General features: G+C 35.0%; 2 long non-coding RNA genes across 5 annotated transcripts; one reads left to right on the top strand and one right to left on the bottom strand.

Annotated features, from left to right (window-relative positions):
- Nucleotides 1-64: 64 nt before the first annotated feature.
- Nucleotides 65-22,040, top strand: LOC141375769 (uncharacterized). 4 transcript variants are annotated; one of them, XR_012384546.1, is made up of 14 exons: nt 65-179; nt 454-617; nt 1,728-1,895; nt 2,180-2,239; nt 2,523-2,601; nt 2,913-2,988; nt 5,388-5,463; nt 5,782-5,858; nt 6,163-6,235; nt 6,552-6,606; nt 15,330-15,381; nt 15,591-15,668; nt 16,972-17,125; nt 21,726-22,040. It is a non-coding gene; the product is annotated as an uncharacterized lncRNA (long non-coding RNA). The 4 variants fall into 4 exon arrangements; XR_012384543.1 differs by lacking the exon at nt 21,726-22,040 and having other exon boundaries at nt 16,972-17,755; XR_012384544.1 differs by lacking the exons at nt 6,552-6,606; nt 21,726-22,040 and having other exon boundaries at nt 16,972-17,755.
- LOC141375781 (uncharacterized) lies at nt 2,910-4,997 on the bottom strand. The gene is made up of 4 exons (XR_012384592.1): nt 4,600-4,997; nt 4,312-4,399; nt 4,084-4,213; nt 2,910-3,969 (listed from the first exon to the last, which is right to left on the bottom strand). It is a non-coding gene; the product is annotated as an uncharacterized lncRNA (long non-coding RNA).
- Nucleotides 22,041-23,490: the final 1,450 nt, after the last annotated feature.

Below are 23,490 nucleotides of genomic sequence, written 5' to 3'. Positions count from 1 at the left end.
TACCTGAATTGAGTGTGTAAGTGTGTGTCGGCGCACTGCTCTATAGCGGTCCTGTAGTCGGATGGCGGTACTGCACCCTGACACACACTTGACGCCTACTGCACATGCGCAATCTCATAAATGAATCCGACTTTAATCAACTTAATTAAGATCTATCATCAAATTATTCGAATTTTTGGGTAAGTTAGAATGTTTTTCACCATCATAATGTAATAAAATAGGTTATATGACAAATACTTATGTTGCATATTTTGACAGTTATCAGGTATAGTTAATTAAATGTTTTAACTAATTTCCTGGGTGTTTTAATCGATGTTGTTTCAAATTACGTATTAATATAACACTGATAAGACACAAACTACAGTTCGGTATGTAATTTAACTTGTTTACACGAGTAAAAGTTACTCGCGCTAATGTGCTAACGTGCTAACTGCCCGGTGCTACGTGAGTCAGAGGCCGGGGTGGAGTGCATGAGCCGCGGTCAGACAGTCACCAATCACCGGGCGGCTAAATGGATCGACGGAGGATAAAACCATTAAAAGATGCGGAGAAACACATCACCAGCTCCACTGACAAGACCCATTCACTGGAAACCGAATATATAGAAGGTTACTAAGGTATGTTTTCATAGTTCTTGTATCGTACTTTTTAAATGGTTAATTGGTTTAAACATTTAACGTTAATCCTGAAATAACACTATTATATACTATTTATACGTTAATGTAGTAATATAACGTTAGAGGTTATAATTAAAATGTGGGGCTATCTGGTCCTAGAAATGTACTTAATTTATTGTTCTATGACGTGTAGAAACGTTTTATTTTAGATAAATAATTATAATAAACTCCAACTTAGTGTAAAACATATATAAAAGTACATAAATGTTCACTGTGTGTGTTTTATTTATTTATTTGCTGTCAACTGGTAGCCTTTTACAATAAGGTTAAATTAGTTAATGCTGGTTAATGCATTTACTAACATGAACAATAAATAATACTTTATTACAGTGTTTGTTCATGTTTGTTAACTTTAGTAAATGAAAATAAAGTTGTTCATTACTAGTTGAACACGCACAATGCATTAATTATTGCAATGCATTATTACTGGTACAAGCATGAATGTAGATTTGAATAATGCATTAGTAATTAGTAAATGTTAAACTGATTAATAAATGCTGTACATGCATTGTTCATTACTAGGTCATGTTAGTAAGTACATTAACTAATAAAACCTGATTGTAAAGTGTGACCTGTAAACAATTGAAGTGGAAAAAAAGTTCTTTAAAACTGTCCTAAGAAAGAAGAACAGGTGTTCAATAGTATTAGAACAACATTGAGGAAAGGTTCTGATCCACTTCAAAAGGTTTACTGTATTTATAATTCACACACAGAGAGGATGCTAATGTGAGGTTTTTGTAGTTTTTGAACCCTACACATTTCATTAAATCTTTTAGGTCAGAGTTTGCGTTGTCCACATTTATCAAAGGAAGTTTTGTGGTTGAGTACAAATGATAGAGCTTGTGGAAGCAAAGCATATATGAGATATAATAAAAATACTGTCTTTATGTTTGACTTTATATGGTAAAACAAGAACAGGTGGTTAAGTGTTTTCCCCATTCAAATGTACATGTATATATTATATTTATTGTGTTTGTATTCATGCCATAGTTTAGCTTTTTATTGCTATGAGAGGGCATAATTAAAATGTTGCTTGCTCTTTTCTCTTAGTTTTGCAGCATTGATGCCGATCATGAGGACGATCTGCACCCTAACTGCACTGTCAATAAGATCGTTGTTCAGAGAAAACCTCATTTGTGCCTTTTTGCAATCAGGGATATTTTCTTTGGAGAGGAAATAACATTTGACTATGGCGCATGTGATTGGCCTTGGAGAAAGGTTTGACATTTTGATTACTTAATACATTAATCCTTAATACATTCAGCAAAGCTAAGAGTTTTTTAATGTTAATATAGATTAAGGGTAAATCTGTTCAAAAATAAAGAGTTTGCATCATCCATAAGAGATAATGAAATCAATCTCTTAATATCTTCTTCGTGTCTTAATGGGTAAAAAAGTTTAATTAATTGGGTAATGCTTTACTTTAAAGGGGGGTTCATAAGACTGTCATGAAAGCTTTATAGTCATGACATGACTTATATAACAAAGCTGTTTTTAAATAGCTTTCATTGAAGGATGCCCATATGACTGCAGAAGAAAACTGCTCCGACAACTCTGATGAGGTATGTTTATTAGTATTATTATTATTAGTAGTAGTAGTAGTAGTAGTAGTAGTAGTAGTAGATGTTGTTGCTGTAGTAGTGCATTTAATTGTAATTATTTAACTTAGTGTGTGTCCTAATTTATGAACATATGCAATAGTGTAACATTGTGGGGACCAGAGGCATGTTAGAGAAGCTGTGAAACACACTTAGTCCTCAATACACACACAGTACGGTCTGACATAGTGGGGACCAGGAGCCGAGTACTACTGTCTAATTATTATTTTGTGTTTTTTATATTCAGCTTTCATTGAAGTATGATCATATGACGAGAAGAAGAGAACTGCTCTGCTCCAGTAGGAGACCCACAACCCTCTGATGAGGTGTGTTTAAATTTAATAATAATAATAATTATTATTATTATTAGTAGTAGTAGTAGTAGTTGTTGTTGTTGTTGTAGTAGTAGTGCATTTAATTATAATTATTTAACTTAATCAAAATCTAGAAATGAAACAGAGTGTGTGTCCTAATTGGTGAACGTATGCACTAGTGTAACATTGTGGGGACCAGAGGCATGTTAGAGAAACTGTGAAACACACTTAGTCCTGAATACACACTCAGTACGGTCTGACATTGTGGGGACCGGAACCCTTGAGTACTGCTGTCTAACTAATATAATTTTTTTTATTTTCAGCTTATATTGAAGGATGACCATATGACAGAGGAAGAGAACTGCTCTGCTCCAGTACGTGACCCACAACTCTGATGAGGTGTGTTTAATGTTGTTGTTATTATTATTAGTACACAGCAAATTCTGGTCTTTGGAATAAACTCCCTGGGATTCAAAATCAACTCAATCTGAGTGTACATGCGTGACCATCAAATGTACTCCCATTCAGAGTTAAAATCACTCTGCTTTTGGAGTTGAATTTTAACACATTTTTTGGAGTTAGATTATAACACTTTCTGGAGTTAAAATTGTATTCCTACAGAGAGTACTTTTACATTTGGGTATAATATAAACTCCTTACCAATGTTAAAATGTAACACTTTTTAGAGTTAAAGTGTACTTCAAACAAATATATATATATACGAAAATGACTGAACTGATGCAATACTCTTTACTTACTGCTTTTATTCATGCAAATCCACACATTAGATTTAGAATTTCCATCGATGTACACACTTTGAAATTAATTGTCATCACAGCATTAAATTTAACAGCAAAACATTTACAATTAATATATGTTAGCAGCTAGTGCCAACTAAAACCAATGACTTAGTAAAATTGCATGAGACAATCAACACATTACATTATATAAAATTAACTTCACAGGAATCAAAAGCAGTAAAAAAATATCTTGTCATACTCCTCAATCACAGTCAACTCTGCTGGCTTTGATGTTAGAATTTGCTCGATTTTCTGAAACGAAGAAAAAAAAGTATTTAGAAAGATAACCAAAATTAACATTTTTTTAACAAAAAAAAACTAAATCTAATAACTGTGTTTATACTATGTTTTACTTTAAAATGCATTCATTATGTAACGTTATTTTGTAATGTTTACGGTATAATTTCTATGTATATGGAAGTTTAAAAAAAACTTTGATTTTTTTGGACACTGCCCATTAAAGGTTGAATAATTTGAGATCCAGAATCACTGCTGCTCAAACTGCTTGACACAGACAATGTATCTGTCATACTTGGGGAGGAGGGCACTTTAACAGCCCCTTGCTGCAGGACAGTCAAATCTGATGAAAAAACAACAACAACACGTGTCAGTAAATGGTTCTGAAATGCACACTTTCACTTTGAGTCATGAGACCAACTTTCAAAATTTATAAAAATGTTCTTAAATAACCTACCATCATTAGTGTGGATGACATGTTTCTTTGGTTGTTGCAAGTTCTTGAAATACATCCTCATCCACCTCTATGCCATGGTCATCTGTGACTTTCGATGCTGTATCCTCTGGTATCACAAACTTGTGCTGGACTACAACATAACAACAATGTATAATTTATCAAATAAATTTCAAAATGACTTATTATTATTATAATTAAAAAAAAAAACTCTGTTACACTAAAACTCACCCGCACTGAAAAAATCCAAGAAACAATCTTCTTCCAGTTTAATATATTTTTTCTTGCCTCCAAATTGCACTTTTATCAGCATCGTGGCCTGAAATAAAAAAGATAAATGTTATTTAACAACTTATGTTAGTGTGATTGAAAATGTAATGTAAATATAGCTGAAAACAGCATACTCTCACGGTCACGACTAAATCATGATACAATCCAAAACATTTCATGAGCAATATTACACATATTAAATCTTACAGACATAAAGCTCTATTGCTGGATAAAAGATATTGACATTACCTCGTTGTGTAAGTTAGCCTATTTGAAATGTGAACAGCAGGTTTCTCCATCTGATCAAGTAGGCCTACCACCTTTTTGACAGCAGAACACATATTTTTAGAAACACAGGGGAAGAAAAGATTATTAGCTAGTGTTAGCTTGTTCAAATCCACAACATTTTTAAAAAAAAAACTGCCACATTGGAAAAGCTAACATGCTATGCTAAGTTAGCCACATGCAGTCACTAGCCTCACAGTACAAAATGAAACAGCTACAGCAAAACACACTTCTGCTACAAAACATCCAACATTTAGAAAAAGCTTTCTAAAACTTTCTAAACTTTCTAAAAATTTAACTCCAGTAAGGAGTTAAAGCACGTTTCTGAACACCAGAGAATGAACTCCAAAATACAACACAGCAAGGGGTATCCCATAACACAAAATCGTGTTAAAGTTTAAAAATAAACTCAAAAAAATTTACTCTCACACTTTTTTGCCTAACTCCTAATTTTTCAACTCCAAAAAATTTGCTGTGTAGTAGTAGTAGTAGTAGTAGTTGTAGTAGTTGTTGTTGTAGTAGTAGTGCATTTAATTGTAATTATTTTCTTAATCAAAATCTAGAAATGAAATAGAGTGTGTGTCCTAATTGGTGAACATATGCACTAGTGTAACATTGTGGGGACCAGAGGCATGTTAGAGAAGCTGTGAAACACACTTAGTCCTGAATACACACACAGTACGGTCTGACATAGTGGGGACCGGAACCCTTGAGTACTGCTGTCTAACTAATATAAATTTTTTTATATTCAGCTTATATTGAAGGATGACCATATGACAGAGGAAGAGAACTGCTCTGCTCCAGTACGAGACTCACAACTCTGATGAGGTGTGTTTATTATGGTTGTTGTTGTTATTATTATTAGTAATAGTAGTAGTAGTAGTAGTAGTAGCAGTAGTTGTTGTTGTAGTAGTAGTGCATTTAATTGTAATTATTTAACTTAATCAAAATATAGAAATGAAACAGAGTGTGTGTCCTAATTGGTGAACGTATGCACTAGTGTAACATTGTGGGGACCAGAGGCATGTTAGAGAAGCTGTGAAACACACTTAGTCCTGAATACACACACAGTACGGTCTGACATAGTGGGGACCGGAACCCTTGAGTACTGCTGTCTAACTAATATATATATATTTTTATATTCAGGTTTGCTGAAGTATGAACGTATGACAGAAGGAGAGAACAGCTCTGCTCCAGTACGAGACCCACAACCCTCTGATGAGGTGTGTTTATTAATATTGTTGTTGTTGTTGTTATTATTATTATTATTATTACTAGTTGTTGTAGTAGTAGTGCATTTAATTGTAATTATTTAACTTAATCAAAATATAGAAATGAAACAGAGTGTGTGTCCTAATGTATGAACATATGCACTAGTGTAACATTGTGGGGACCAGAGGCATGTTAGAGAAGCTGTGAAACACACTTAGTCCTGAATACACACAGTAATGTCTGACGTAGTGGGGACCGGGACCCTTGAGTACTACTGTCTAACTAAAATATATATATTTTATTTTTTTTTTTCAGCTTTTATTGAAGGATGACCATATGACAGAGGAAGAGAACTGCTCTGCTCCAGTAGGAGAACCACAACTCTGAGGTGTGTTTATAATAATAATAATAACAATTATTTTTAATATTATTATTATTATTATTAGTTGTAGTAGTGATAGTAGTTGTTGTTGTAGTAGTGGTGTATTTAATTGTAACTATTTAACTTAATCAAAATATAGAAATGAAACAGAGTGTGGGTCCTAATTGGTGAACATATGCACTGACATTGTGGGGACCAGAGGCATGTTAGAGAAGCTGTGAAACACACTTAGTCCTCAATACACACACAGTAAGGTCTGACATAGTGGGGACCGCGACCCTTGAGTACTGCTGTCTAACTAATATATATTTTTTATATTCAGCTTTTATTGAAGGATGACCATATGACAGAGGAAGAGAACTGCTCTGCTCCAGCACGTAACTCACAACTCTGTTATTGCATATCAGATTCAACGAACCGTTTACTACGGATTTCATGTAATTTTGATAACTGTGCATTAATCAGATGTCATCAAGCTGCTGTGCCGTCAGCCAATCGTTGTATTGCTGATAATGATTTTGAGGATCGATAGATCTGTCACAACACACAGTCACAACACCTCTCAGATCAGTTTAATCTGATTCGCAAACTTTTTTAAAGAACCAAATTAGCCTAAGATGAGTTATCAAGATTAAAAGATCCAGGATCTGTAATATATTCTTAGATTATTTAAGCGAGGTCCGAAGAACAGACCCCTGGACCCTTGAGTACTACTGTCTAAATTATATTTTTCAAAATAAAAATTATAAATTATATATAAAAATATATAAAATATTTTTTTATAAAATATTTATAAAATTATATATAAAATATATATTTTTAATTATATACAGTTGAAGTCAGAATTATTAGCCCCCTTGTTTATTTCTTGTACTAAATTTCTGTTTAATGGAAAGCAGATTTTTTAAACACATTTCTAATCATAACAGTGTTAATAACTCATCTCTAATAACTGATTTATTTTCTCTTTGCCATGATGACAGTAAAAATTATTTGACTAGATATTTTTCAAGACACTTCTATACAGCTTAGTGACATTTAAAGGCTTCACTAAGTTAATTAGGGTAACTAGGCAAGTTATTGGAGGGATAATAATATTGACCTTAAAATGGTTCATAAAAAATTAAAACTGCTTTTATTCTAGCTGAAATAAAACAAATAAGACTTTCTCCAGAAGAAAAAAATATTATCAGACATACTATGAAAAAATTCCCTGCTCTGTTACACATCATTTGGGAAATATTTGTAAAAAAGTTTTAAAAAGGTGGGCTGACTTCAACTGTATATACTTTTATTGCGACTTCCTGATGCCTCCTATAAGTCGCTCGAGAGGCAGTGAGGGTCCTTTATATTTGTGACGCGCTGGTGGCTTTAGACAGAGACACTGAGCCCAAGATGTTATATGGAAAACTTTATGTAACTTGAAGCATGAAAAAAACAATACAGCAATTTGTGTCTTTGAATACCTGTTTTGTATGGTGCCGATTATTGCGTTGGTGTGATGATTGTTGCGTGTGCCGTTGTGATACAGTTTTGCGTTGCATGGTTTGCGCTGCTGTTTGCGCTGCTGTTTGCGGTCAACAAAAAACCACCTGTGTGATTGTGCACGCGCTTTATATGTTCGAGCAGGTGTCAGTTATGCCCACGTGACCAAAACATAAAACGTCACTGTGAAACCCAAACCAATCAGTATACAAATAAACATTATAATTAAATGAAAAGTAATATGGCTCCTATACACCAGCCCCTAATTATTAGATCACCACATAATAATTATCCAAAATTACAGATAGGAGACATAAATCAAACACACAAAAGTTCAACTGTAAAGTCCAACAGTAAAATGTCCATACTTTTCTTCTTTGTGTCCTAATGGCAAAATCCACAAAAAAAAAAACAAAAAAAAATAATCCACAAAAGGAATTATCAAAAAAAAGAAAAGAATTTAACTGTAGTTCATATTTAATCAAACTCAGCCTCCTGCAGCAAGCAGACCTTGGTAATAGGTCTTTCCAAACAGCTGGTTTTTGTTTTAATCCGTACTTGACGGACAAATCCTCCTCGGTCTGGGAAGGTTTGGATCACTCGACCTGTTGGCCAAGAATTTCTAGGAGCTGTGCTGTCCATAATGATCACAAGATCTCCCACAACGAGGTTCCTCTTAACTCCAATCCATCTCTGACGCTCCTGTAGCTGAGGTAAGTATTCCTTAACCCATCTCTTCCAGAATAGATCGGACATGTATTGTACCTGTTTCCACCTCCTAAGTGCATACATGTCTGTCGGTTGGAACAACCCTGGGGGTAATGATGGTGAAGTCTTTAACTGCAACAAGTGGTTTGGAGTTAGTGCTTCCAGGTCATTTGGATCCATGGAAGCCTTGGTGATTGGACGGCTGTTGATGATGGCTTCAATCTCACAGAGCACTGTGTGAAGACCTTCTTCATCCAGGTTTTGCACCTTAAACATTGATTTAAGGACTTTACGCACTGATCTTATTAACCTCTCCCATGATCCTCCATGATGAGAGCCAGCCGGTGGGTTAAAACTCCATCTGATTCCCTTCTGCAGCAAAAGATCATTGATCTGCCCCTGGTTCCACTGTTTAATAGCAGCTTTCAACTCACGTTCTGCACCTACAAAATTAGTTCCGTTATCTGAACGGATCTCTCGCACCTGTCCCCTTCTGGAAATGAAACGCCTGAGTGCATTAATGAATGAGTCCGTATCCAGAGATGGAGCAACCTCAAGGTGTACAGCTCTGATGGCAAGACAGGTAAATATAACCCCATACCGCTTTACCATGCTCCTTCGGCTCTTAACCTCAAAAGGTCCAAAATAGTCCACTCCCACTCGAGTAAATGGTGGTTCATCTGGGACTATTCTTTCGTGTGGCAAGTCTGCCATTTGCTGGTAAACTGGCAGAGCATTTAGACGGCGACAGACGATGCATTTGGACAGTACTTTCCTTATGGCTACACTGACACCAGTTATCCAGTACTTCTCCCTCAATTTGGACAGCATATGGTTCCGTCCACCATGCCCCACTTCCTGATGGATATGTCTCAGCAAGAGTTCTGAAATGTGAAGATCTTTTGTTAATATTATAGGGTGTTTAACTTCCACAGGCATAGCCAACCTACAGAGACGACCACCAACTCTCAGGATTCCATCTTGCAGCTGTGGACAGAGTTTATGGAGGTGACTGGATATTTTAATATGTTGCCCTTTCTCCAGATTGGCTAGCTCTTCAGGAAATCTCTGTCCCTGACAGAATTTAATGATGGCAAGCTCAGCCCGGTCCAAGTCCTCCACTGTAAGTTTACTGCTTGTCCTTTTAAAATAATCAATCTCCTCTGCCACGGAGGAGCTCTGCTGTGCATTGTTGTCAGACTGTACAACGGTCTGATGAAAGTGCCTTGTTTCCTTTAAACAAGACATGAGCCAGTCCTTGATCCTCAAGAACCATGCTACGGATTTCTTAAGGCGTGTCCAGGAAGAAAAATACTTGATCAGGTAAGTGACTGAATCTTCTTTGAGTTGTGTAACGTTTGTTGCAGCAACATTTTTGACCTCGGGGTCTTCAGGTGAAAGGTAGTTGACGTCCTTGTTTACAGGCCACTCACTCTCCGGATGTAAAAGAAAGTGAGGCCCTGACACCCATGTAGTGTTTTGAATAAACACATCCACCTTAACACCTCTAGATGCCATATCAGCTGGATTGCTTGCAGTGTCCACACACCTCCACTGCTCAGGACTGGAAACTTTCAGGATTTGAGAGACTCGATTAGAAACGAAAACTTTGAATCGTGAGGTTTCATTTCGGATGTATTTGAGCACAGATGTACTGTCTGTCCAAAACACAGAATCCAAAAGATCCATATGCATCTCTTTCCTCCAAAGAATGTCCATGCGACTGGCCATGGTAGCAGCAATAAGCTCCATTCTAGGGATGGTTACGGATTTTAACGGAGCCACTCTTGCCTTCCCCATGATGAAAGCACTGTGCATTACTGAATGCTGGTTCTTCAGCAACAGGTAAGACACTGTTCCATACCCATCCTGACTGGCATCACTGAAATGGTGTAACTGGGCTGTAACAACATCTCCAAAGCATGATGGTTTCACACATCGGTCCACCTTAAACACATCCAACAAATGCAGCTGCTGCAGCCATTTCAGCCAATCCTTTGACACGGACTCCGGCACAGTGTCATCCCAGCCAATTTCTCTCCTGCACAAATCTCTCAGAATTTTCTTTGCTGTTAAAATGACAGGGCTTAGCATTCCCAGAGGGTCATAAATTGAACTGATAGTAGAGAGAATTCCTCTTCTGGTGAGTGGTCTATCCTTTAGTACAATCTTGAACTTAAAACAGTCTGATTTTATGCACCATTCCAAACCCAGCACTCTCTCCACAGGTAATGAATCCAACTCCATGTTTAACCCTTCCATGCCTCTTGCTCTGTGACTTTCAGGGATAGCTTCCAATACACCAGGCCTGTTGGTTATCCATTTTGTGAGGGAAAACCCACCCCTGGCACACAGAGAAACCAGCTCCTGGTAAAGTGACACTGCTTCCTTCTCTGTAACAACTGACACAAGGCAGTCATCTACATAAAAAGAGTTCAATAATTTGTCTACTGCATTCTCACTGTAGTGACATCCATAATCCTCTGCACACCTTCTGAGGGCATAATTGGCACAACTAGGTGATGATGCTGCCCCAAACAAATGCACCTTCATACGGTATTCAACAGGTTGTTGTTCCACATCTCCATTAGGCCACCAAAGAAACCTAAGCAGGTCTGAGTAATCCGAAGAGACCCGTACCTGGTAAAACATGGATTCAACATCAGCCATGATTACTACTGGTTCCTTTCTAAAACGAGTCATGACTCCTATCAAAGAACTCGTAAGATCTGGGCCCTGTAAGAGCTGAGCATTCAACGATGTTCCTTGATAACTCGCTGCACAGTCAAACACAACTCTCATCTTTCCCTTGGTGGGATGAAACACTCCATGGTGTGGTATATACCATACCTTTCCAGCACTGCGGTCTAGTTCCTCTACAGGCACCTTCTCAGCATAATCTTTAAGAAGCAGATCATTCATAAAGTTGTTATATTCAGCATGAAATAATGAATCTTTCTGAAACCTCCTTTTCAGATGATGCAAACGCTGTTCGACAATGTTCTTGTTTTTTGGCATGCTGACGTCAATGCTCCTTAATGGTAATGCAATTTGGTAGTGCCCATTCACATGTTTTACTGAATTACTCACTAGTTCTAGGAATTTTTGATCTTCTCTTGACATACCAGCATAATCATCGAGACTGTTTTCAGGGAAGTCAGTTTTAAACTGTTGGTGCCAAATCTCATCCAGATTTACAGCTGACACTCTATTAACCATTACCAGGGGCTGTTTCCAGTTAACCCTTTCTCCACTGTCTCCCATCAGTGGTCCATTAACAGTCCAGCCCAACATGGTTCTAATGGCATATGGTCCATCATTTACACTGCATACCACTTGTAATGGTTCCAGTGCTTTAGGGACATTGGTTCCTATCAGGAGTTCTATTTCGGAATTATTAGTTGGAATATTTCCTCGGTGCACTGGCATGGACTCTTGTGTATAAACTTTTGGCAGCTCAAGAAAACGATCTCCTTCCAGAGCTGCAACCTCCAAACCAGATATAATGTTGCTACTCACAACCTTCTCCTGCCCCATGGTTCGTAGAAGAATACGCCCCTTCCTTCCTGTAAGGTGAAGCTTGTGCATCAAGTTCTCTGTACAAAACACTGCAGTGCTCCCTTGGTCCAAAAATGCATAGGTATTAATAATTTTGCTTCCTTTATTAGATTTTACCTGAACCGGTACTATGGGTAGCTTGCAGTCCTCATCTCCAGCCCCTGTAAGACCACTTGACACCAGCATGTTGTCAACAGGCACCACTTTGATTTTATCAACAGCACGTTTACGTTCACATTGCAATCTCTCAATTTTATTCAGCAAGGCCTTTTGAGTGAGTTTGCTTTCCCTTTTCTTTCCCATCTCTTCAACCGAGCACGGGGTACCACCAGTTTGACTCATAGTGACTCTTTTGATTCAGTGTTCAGTGAATCACAACATCCAAACACAATGCAACGTTTGAACACGCTCAAACGATTCGATTCAATTCAACAGCAGTTCATTTTCCTTCCAAACAACATCACGGCATCACACAAACAAGCCGCAAAGTGCAGACTTCCTACAGACACCAAAGTAAGTCGCGCGACCTCGCGCATCCGATTTGCATTCCAAACAACTTTAACATGCACCAATGCCAACCAGATTCCTCATCCACACATATATCCACAGAAAAACTTATCTGTCCTATGTAAACGAACACATGACGTGGCCCATTTGGTTTGCAATCGCATCACTTACTTGGCGTCTTCCTGATTCGTCTGTGCGCTGATTTTGCGAGCGATGATTTTCCTGATAAGATGCCGTTTTTTGTTGACAAAATATTGCGACTTCCTGATGCCTCCTATAAGTCGCTCGAGAGGCAGTGAGAGTCCTTTATATTTGTGACGCGCTGGTGGCTTTAGACAGAGACACTGAGCCCAAGATGTTATATGGAAAACTTTATGTAAACTTGAAGCATGAAAAAACAATACAGCAATTTGTGTCTTTGAATACCTGTTTTGTATGGCGCCGATTATTGCGTTGGTGTGATGATTGTTGCGTGTGCCGTTGTGATACAGTTTTGCGTTGCTTGGTTTGCGCTGCTGTTTGCGGTCAACAAAAAATACGGCTACCCCACTCTCCTTCTCTCCTCCACCTGTGTGATTGTGCACGCGCTTTATATGTTCGAGCAGGTGTCAGTTATGCCCAAGTGACCAAAACATAAAACGTCACTGTGAAACCCAAACCAATCAGTATACAAATAAACATTATAATTAAATGAAAAGTAATATGGCTCCTATAACTTTCATATATATATATATATATATATATATATATATATATATATATATATACAGTTGAAGTCAGAATTATTAGACCCCTTGGAATTTTTCTCTTCTTTTTTAAATATTTCCTAAACGATGTTTAACAGAGCAAGGAAATTTTCACAGTGTGTCTGATAATATTTTTTTCTTCTGGACACCGTTTAAGGGACAAAATTATTAGCCTCTTTAAGCTATATTTTTTCTCGATAATCTACAGAACAAACCATCATTATACAATAACTTGACTAATTACCCTAACCTGTCTAGTTAACCTAATTACCCTAGTGAAGCCTTTAAATTTCACTTTAAGCTGTATAGAAGTGTCTTAAAGAATATCTAGTCTAATATTATTTACTGTCGTCATGGCAAAGAGAAAATAAGTCCATTATTAGAAATGATTATTAGAAATAGTTATTAAAACTATTATGTTTAGAAATGTGTTGAAAAAAATCTTCTCTCCGTTAAACAGAAATTGGGGAAATAATAAACAAGCTGTCTAATAATTCAGGGGGGCTAATAATTCTGACTTCAACTGTATATAAAGAGTTTCATTGCAGAACGAGATATATCCATTTAAAAAAATGTTGGTAATTTTGACATTATTTTTCAGGACATCAACTGTCAAGTTCATTCACAATTTTTGTACATTAAACTATAACTTGAGCTCAGTGAAGGCCAGGAACACAATATTTTCAAATCCAGGATATTTTTTATTTAATTTTATGTCTATAATTAAGTAAAAAAAAACATGCCAAAATGCTACATATTAATCCAACCCACATTGTCAAACATGGAATAATATATGCAAAGATTGATTAATAATAATAAGATTCTAAGTTAGATTTGGCCAGAATGTACACAACATAACATAACATACTGTAACTTTATTTTATTTTTTTTTTGCAAAACGCTACATCCACCTGAGGCTATATTATACTACATTAATACCATTACCAAAAGCTAGTGAATCAATGTTTTGTTTGATAAGTAAGATTAAGTTAGTTAGATAAATGACCTTTAGCTTGGTACAGAAAGAGTGGGGGGCGGCTCCTTCCACACCGCTGCAGAAAACCAAACCTGTATGATTAGAGCGGGCGGAGCTGAGTCCGTGACACAAACTTGCCTCGCTATGTCATATTTAATGAATTATTTCACTGTAATAATAATAATAGCTTATTTATTTGGTTGTGAAAAAGCTAAACCGTTTTCTCCATAACAACATGTGCCCTTTAAGTTCCTTTGTAATAAATCAACAACAACAAGAATTAATTTTAAATAATAGCTGCAACCACATAAATAAATCTTCAGATAGGCTACTCAGCTACATTTAAGAAATTATTTAAAAAATAAACTTATAAAGAACACTTGCAGACAGGTATCTTGTGATGGGGAGTAGGAAAAAAGGCGCTCCTAGGCCTTCTCTTGACATCAGCGGAGACTCGTTCCCTGCTGCATTTGTGTATTGTTGACGCAGAAGTATCTTATTCTGGTCCACTTTTGTGGCCTTTTTATAATTTTTTGTGAAGTTGAAGACTTCATCTTCTATCGCTAAATCAATGAGCAAACTCTGAGCACTTCACCGGCGATGACTTTCTTCCCAGGGGATGCTGAGCTCGCGCCGCATCCTGAACGCTCTCTAACTGTTATATCGCACTTTGTAAAGAAACTGGTCTGACGGATATTGCGTTTTGTGAAAAAAAATACGTTTTGTACTTGGCCTAAAATGTGCATTCTTAAATGTTATTAATGGCAGCAATTGACACATAGATTAAGGTACATCTGAACAGTGATTTCCAATAATAAAATCCAAATGTCAAAAAATGCCGTTTATCGCATTTTGCAACCGAACTCTTCATATGTATGTGTGTGTTATGACTGTATGACTGCAGAAGAGAACTGCTCTGTTCCCACAACTCAGTTTTTCTGGGACTTGAAAACAGACGCTCAGCAGATTTTAAAGGGGGGAATCTTGATCAAATCGTGGGTTTACACACAAACATGTAATACAGTGCCAGATTTTCTGGATGTTATATACACATTTGTATTTGCAAACATATACCATATTGTTTTAAATGATGTATTTTTGTGTGGGTTTTTACATTCAGAGAAAGTTACAGTGGATCGTGATTTTGGAGGAGGTGAAGTCCAATCTAAAAGGTAAAAATATTATTTATTTTTCTAATCAGATTTTTTCTTTTTTCAGAATGTTTATTTTTATCATGATATGTATGTGCTATGTTTGAAAACTATTTTTAAGCTACCATCACACGCTTTTACCCATTAAAAAGAACAACACAAAATCAAATAAATATTTTGGTAAGCTTTATGCAGAGAAGTCAACTCTCAGACTTGATTTTTACTTTCAGAGTCCCCTCAAGTATCATCACCATGGTACAGTGTCTGTGAAGATAGTGATGCAGACCCAGCATTCACAAAAAAGAGAGGTATGATCATTAAAGTTAATTTGTGACTGACTTGTTTTATTGTACAAGTCCAAATGCACAAGCTCATTTACATAACATGTAGGGTAAAACTGGACAGAAGCACATTACTTCCATGATGATTTCAGTACAGTTGCACTTGATGTCTCATTTCATGTTAGTTAAACAATATTGCTAAATACTTTGGAAAAATATACTAATTGCATATCTGGTTACACTTTATTTTGATAATTTACTTTACTACTACTACTACTACTAACTACAAGTAACTGCAACTACTTGTCAACTAACAGCCATTAGACTGTCTGTTAGAATCAACACTGCTAATGCTCTACTAAATTTATATAAGAATTAGTCATATTGTACTAATTTTGAGCGTAACCTAACAGTCTGCTGTACTATTTACTGAGACCAATGAGAGTTGGTTTTATTGAGGTAACCTTAACTGTCAGCTAATACTCTACACTCTAAAATGAATAAAAATAAGTAATAATAATTAAATTAGCAGTTTTTCATAATTTGTTTTTATGAAATCTGTTTGTTTCTGCTTTTGAATTGCATTATGGGATCTTGATCTTTCTTCCAACAACTTTTAATCTTAAAAAGTAAAAAAAAGTGACTTTTTGTTTGGGTTGTTGTTGTATATTATGCTACAGAAACCTTGTAATAAACTGCCGGTACATTTTCTGTTATTCTAAAGACTTATTTATCTCTATATATTATTTCTTATACATTATATTATTTCAAACTACTAAAATGTCAGTAAAAGTCACTTTGTTAAACTGTAGAGTTGAATTTTCAACATCAAAAGTGCACAGAGCAGAGATCAACATCCCATAATGCAATTCACCACCACAAAAAAAACAAAAAAAAAAAACACTTGTAAATCACAAAATACAGGAACTGGTAATGAACAGATATCTGTTACAGTGTAGTGTTTTGAGCTAAACTTGAGCTAACAGTCTGCTAATACTCTACTGATAATCAGATGAGCGTTAGTCTTATTGAAATACTCTAATACATAATACTTTACGGTGAGATAATTAACGTAGTTGCAGAGTTACGCATAGTTAGAAGAATGTCTAAACTGGACTATGGAATAAAGTGTAACCCCATTAACCAGATTTGAAGTTATTAGGAAGTATTTTTTAATCCATCTCCATCTTAAGTATTTTTAATAATAGGCAAGACATATTTTTCTAGCATTTTCTATCACAATATTAAACTAACATAACAGCACATGTTGTAAAAATGACTGAACATTTATGCAACTAAAACCACTTTTTTATATTTTAACCACCCATAGGTCCCATAAAGAGAAGATCCTGGAGCAAACAGGAAGTACATGCTGTGGTGAAAGCTGAACCATTGGCTCTAAAAACCAGAGATCAGCTTTGGATTTTTATATTAAAAACTGAATCTCGGCTCTTTAGATAAAAAATCTGAATAACACTTTTATAGTAAGTATACACTATACATCATTAGTTTAGCACTAACTCTACATTAATAGACTTTAGGAAGCAGTTTATAAATACAGCTTCAAACGCTGTATTCTTGACTTGACTTAATTGTATTTTCATGCTTTGTTACTGATTCATTTTTCATTACTATATTATGTATTGCATTATTTACAAACTATTTGTATATAAGAGTAGTTGGTGGTTTTTAAGATAATTCAGAATGAGTTATTAAATGAATAATAAACTATTCAAATGAGCATTTATACATGTTATATTCAGGCATATAGTAATTGTAACCATGTGTGTTTGTAAATGCTATAATAACACAACTTCATGCAGTTTTGTGACCTAAGGACTGTTTATAGTTGATAAATCCCTTATAAATGTCAATTTAAGGCTCAGTATCTAATGAACAATAAATCTTTGCAATCTTATTTAAAAAATTCTGTAAAGTTTAAACGTTGCAAAATAAAAATACAACATCATTTCAAAACAACAATTAACAATATGACAATATTCATTTCAGTGTTTCTGTGATGTTTGCACTGTACAGTAATTTTATATTTTGATAAGATTGCAAAGATTTATTTTTCATTAGATAGTTTCATTTGTGTATCTTGAAATTAATGGAAAAAAAAAATATATATATATCTTCTTTGGCCTTAGTCCCGTATGATTGCGGGGTCGGCTCTTTTTGGAACAAGTCCTTCAGTTTTAGACTTGTCCATATGATAACGACTTTTTTACACCTTCCGGCCAGCCTGTCATATGGGCCTGTCACACTCATACACTAGGGACAATTTAGCCTTCCCAATTCACCTGTAGCATGTCTTTGGACTGTGCCTTTGCACCCGGAGGAAACCCACACGAATGCAGGGAGAACATGCAAACTTCTCACAGAAATGCCAACTGAACCGAGGTTCAAACCAGTGACCTTCTTGCTGTGAGGCGACAGCACTACCTACCGCGCCACTGCTTCACCATATATATATATATGTATATATATATATAAAGCTATAAATCACTCCCCCTTTTAATTTATTTCTTTTTTTCTGTGTAGAATATAGCTGAGATTTTAATTTTCATTTATAAGGGATTTATAAAGCATCAATAGTCCTCACTTTAGATTAGCTCACAAAACTGCATGAAGTTGAGTTTATAAAGCATTTATTATCAGACAGAGTAACCATTACTATATGCCTGATTAATAAGATATATAAATGTTGGGTAACACTATAATAACTGCACACAATGAATTATTTATGAAACATTAGCAAATAGTTAGTTGAACGTTTGTTAAGCATTAACGCTACATTAATAGACATTAGTAAGCAGTTTATAAATTATATTTATAAATATAAATTACAAATATTATTGACTTATAAGCACAATTATAATGTGCTTAATGATTGTTTTCATACTTGGTAAATAATGCAATACTTAATTTAGTAATGAAAAATACATCATTAACAAACCAGATATTTAAAAGTAGTAGGTGTTTTTTTTTTTAGATAATTCAGAATGTGCAAGTAAATGATTAATAAACTATTCAAAATAACATTGATAATTCTTATTATTCAGGCATATAATAAGTTGTTTAGTATGTTAATAAATGCTTTATGAACTCAACTTCATGCAGTTTTGTGATCTAATCTAAAGCGAGGGCTATTCATGCTTTATAAATCCATTATAAATGACAATATAAGGCTCAGTTACATTATATACAGGGAAAAAATGACTATTAATTTCTACTTATTACAAGATGCTCAAATGAAACTGTATCAAATGAAAAGTAAATCATTGCAATCTTGTCTAAATATAAAATTGCTTTACACGTAATGTATTGTTAAATTATTATATTGTTGTTTTATCAAATGATGTTGTATTTCGACACTCCTGTTATTCAGCAATGTTTAAAATTTACAGTAATTGTATTTGTTTAGGTACGATTGCAAATACTTATTGTTTATTTGATACACAGTAGGTAGTGCTGTCACCTCACAGCAAGAAGGTCGCTGGTTCGAGCCCTGGCTGGGTCAGTTGGCATTTCTGTGTAAAGTTTGCATGTTCTCCCTGTGTTGGTGTGGGTTTCCTCCAGGTGCTCCTACATGCGGTACAGGTGAATTGGGTAGCCTAAAATGGTCCGTAGTAAATGAGTGTGTATGTGTATGGATGTGTCCCAGGGATGGGTTGCAGCTGGAAGGGCATCCGCTGCATAAAAACATGCTGGATAAGTTGGTGGTTCAATCCGCTGTTGCGACCCCGAATTAATAAAGAGAGAAAACCAAAATGAAAATAAATGAATAAATGAATGATTCTGAGCCTTTAATTGTCATTTATAAGGGATTTATAAAGCATCAATATTCCTCACTTTAGATTAGATCTCAAAACTACATGAAGTTGAGTTAATAAAGCATTATTTAACATGCAGAAAAACGTATTATATGCAGGGCTCCAAACCGGTTCAAGGAACAGAAACGAAAAACAGAATCAAATGACATTTTTCAGGAACAGAAACGAAAACCGAAAAAAAAAGATCAACTTTAATCGTTCTGAACAGAAATGTTTACAGTTAAACGGTTAATAATGTTATTTTATCGTTCTCTTTATTATATTATTTTTGGGAGACAAAAAGCATTAATTTAAAGCATGTGAACAAATGCGACGGTGACGCTCGTTTTTATATAAACTATAAATGTCTGGCCGTGATGCGTATTTAGGCCTATGCCAGTCTATAAAAGATAATGTAGCTTAAAACACTTAAAAATTTTAGAGAACGTAATAAAGTTTGCACAACCAATGTTTAGTCTTAATAACCTGCCCATAATTAAACGTCATGTAGCCTACTTTTTGATTACTTGACCAGCGGATTAATGGCAGCACCAGCGGATAAACGAGATCTGAGCATAATAGGTATGACCAATATGTGCATAACCAATATGCAAAGTCAAGAGAGTGCACGACTCCATAGGGTAACGTAGCCTAAACTGCGCACACTTGATTATGTAATGTGTGAAATCGTGGACGCATCTCAAAGAGCAAAGCATAACTTATTAAATGCCCATGCTTAATCGGTCATCGATAAGGTCTATCGGTTTTAAAGGGTTACCGACAATAAATCAATCGAGTAATCGTTAGCATCCCTAGTTTAATCAATGAATGTGTTAAATTTTATATTTATATTAAAGATGAATAAGGCAAGAATATGATAATGATACTTTTTAGATTTTTACACCTACAAAAATATCTTGTGGTAGTGCACTTGTTTAATAAAAATCTTTGTAAATAGGTTATCTGTAAAAAACGCAATCAGAGCCAATGACATGTAGAAGTAGTGTTGCCTAAACGGCTATTAAATTTCTAATAAAATTAAAACCAAAGTATAAATCATTGCATTTTTCGTTTGATAAAAATATACAGAAACGAAATAAAATCATAAGGATGCTAGTTTGTAATTTATGTTAATAATAAATAAATGACATGCTTAGACTATAAGCTTAACGGCTATACGCTGCCAATAGGCCACTAATAAATATTATTTTACTTTGTACTGGATTATAATCTATATTTTACTATAAAAACTAAATATAGCATGTCTTACTGTCATTTAAAACAAGAATTTCAAAATACACATCAGAACTGTAGACCTGCAGTGTGTAAACTGTATACAGGGGGTGTTGGTCAATCAATAGCCTACAGCACATAATTGAACTAATTATGATGCTAACTGTAATTTAGCTCTTAATATAGGCCTACGATATATTTTCTGGTGTTTAATTTTGCATGAGCAAATAGCAGTATAGCCTAAAGTAAATTTTTTAAAAAGATTTTACTAATATTAATAATAATGGATATAATAAATTTAAATAATAATTGCACTGTGCAGTGTACTAAATATTTGTATTAGGCTACATGACTGAAAAACTATTTCATAACAATTTTCATAATTTTTACTGCTATTTCATATTATACAACATCTAAATGTAGGGCCGGGCCTGCGCTCGATACCAAGGAGTGGGGCTGTGTGTAGAGGGAACCGATTGGATTTTCTTTTTTTTTTCTTTTTTTTTTAGCCCTGATTATATGCCTGAATAGTAAATGTATAAATGTTCATTTATATAGTTTTTTAATCATTTATTTACTCATTCTTAATGATCTTAAAAAACACCAATTATTCTTAGACAGTTTGTAAATAATGCAATACTTCATTTAGTTATGAAAAATGAATTATAAACAAAGTATGAAAACACAAAAATTGAGCACATTACACATGCTTATAAGTCAACAATAGAGCATCTAGCTGTGTTTATAAACTGCTTACTATTAATGTAGAGTTAATGCTTAACAAATGATGTCTATTTGGAGTTTTGGTGGCTTGGTTATATGATGAAGGTCTCTTTGCATTTGTGGGGTTAAGTTCTTTATTAATATATTTTAAAATATTTTTAATGTTTTTTTTTTTTCAAATAGTTAAAATACGACAGAAACAGAAATAGAACATACTGGTGGGTTTTAAGAGTTTACCCAAAAATGTACATTATATTATTAATTACTTGCCCTCATCTCACTCTAATCCCCTGAGACCTTCATTCTTCTTCAGACTCAAAGGAAGATAACTTAGATGAAGTGCAAGAACTCCTCATCCTCCATAGACAGCAAGGGATTGAAACAATTTGAAGGAGAGGAATTAATAAAAGAATCTTCATTTTGAGGTGAACTAACCGTTTAATATTATTTGCTATTGCACTTAACTAAATGTGCACGCAGACATGGAAGAGTTATGTGGAAGCTTGTTATACCCAATGAGAACTGCTTTTAGACAAGCAAGAGAGTTTCATGGATTTTGTGTTTACTGTTTTTTTTGTGTTTAAAGGTTTTGTGGAAATTATTTATAATAAATATAACATTTATTAAATCTATTCTGGACCATTTCCTGTTTGGATCTTGAGGTTCCTTCTGTATTCAAATTACATTTCTTATAAACTGACCTGCTCTTCAAATGAAAATTCTAAAGCAGTTTAGTGTCAAATTACTTGATTGAGGTTTAAAATTTAATATTAGTAAGGGTGCTGATCTGATCCCCACGTTGCCTAAAAACCGGTAATGTGTGTGTAGAACTGGTCCTTACTTTGACTAAAAAACGGTAATGTGTGTGTAGATCTGGTCCTTACTTTGACTCAAAACCAGTGATGTGTGTGTAGATCTGGTCCCTACTTTGACTCAAAACCAGTGATGTGTGTGTAGATCTGGTCCTTACTTTGACTTAATACCGGTAATGTGTGTGTAGATCTGGTCCTTACTTTGACTTAATACCGGTAATGTGTGTGTAGACCTGGTCCTTACTTTGACTCAATACCAGTAATGTGTGTGTAGATCTGGTCCTTACTTTGACTCAATACCGGTAATGTGCGTGTAGATCTGGTCCCTACTTTGACTCAATACCGGTAATGTGTATCTGGAACTGGTCCTTACTTTGTCTCAAAACCAGTAAAGTGTGTGTAGAATTGGTCCCCACTTTGTCTAAAAATCGGTTGTGTATGTGGCGGACCCCACTTCTACACAAAACCTGAAATGTCCCCACAAGTGACCACTGTGTCAGGTCTAAAAATAAAATTGCAGAATATCCAAAATCTGAAGTGATTTTATGAAATAGTTTGTGTTTTTGTGTGGCAAACTATTTTTTTTTATGTCTCTAACATCATCAGAAAGGTTCAGAAATGAACTAATGACTTTACTGGAGAAATTTGGTTCCTATGCAGGTTATAAATTAAATATACAAAAAACACAGACCCTATCTTTTAAATATACACCCCCAGTAACTATAAAAGACAAATTGAATATGAAATGGGATCAGAAATCACTAAAATACTTAGGAATTCATTTAACAAAAGAGATTTCAACATTGGCAAAAGTAAATTATGATTCTCTACTAATAAATATTAAAAATGATATACACAGATGGAATGCCGTTTCTTTCTTGAGCTTTAGCCAGAGAATTGACGCAATAAGAGTGAATGTCCTTCCTCGATACCTCTATTTATTCCAAGCTCTCCCAACAGAAATACCCCAAACACATTGGTCAGAATTGAACAAGACCATTTCTAGATTCATTTGGCAGGGGAAAAAACCAAGGATTAAATTAAAAACAGTAGAACTTCCAAAGGAACAAGGAGGAATGGCTTTACCCTACTTTAAGGATTACTTTTATGCAGCCCAGACTAAATATCTGGTTAACCTATGTAACCCAACATATCAAGCAAAATGGAAAGACATTGAAATTACACTAATGAATGATCCTCCATTACAAGCGATATTGGCACATAAAAACCTGGGGGGATACATAGAAAAAACGCAAAATTTATGGA

This window comes from Danio rerio, chromosome 8 (genome assembly GCF_049306965.1).
Source record: "Danio rerio strain Tuebingen ecotype United States chromosome 8, GRCz12tu, whole genome shotgun sequence".
Taxonomy (NCBI): Eukaryota; Metazoa; Chordata; class Actinopteri; order Cypriniformes; family Danionidae; genus Danio; species Danio rerio.
This window is presented reverse-complemented; position numbering and strand designations above follow the sequence as displayed.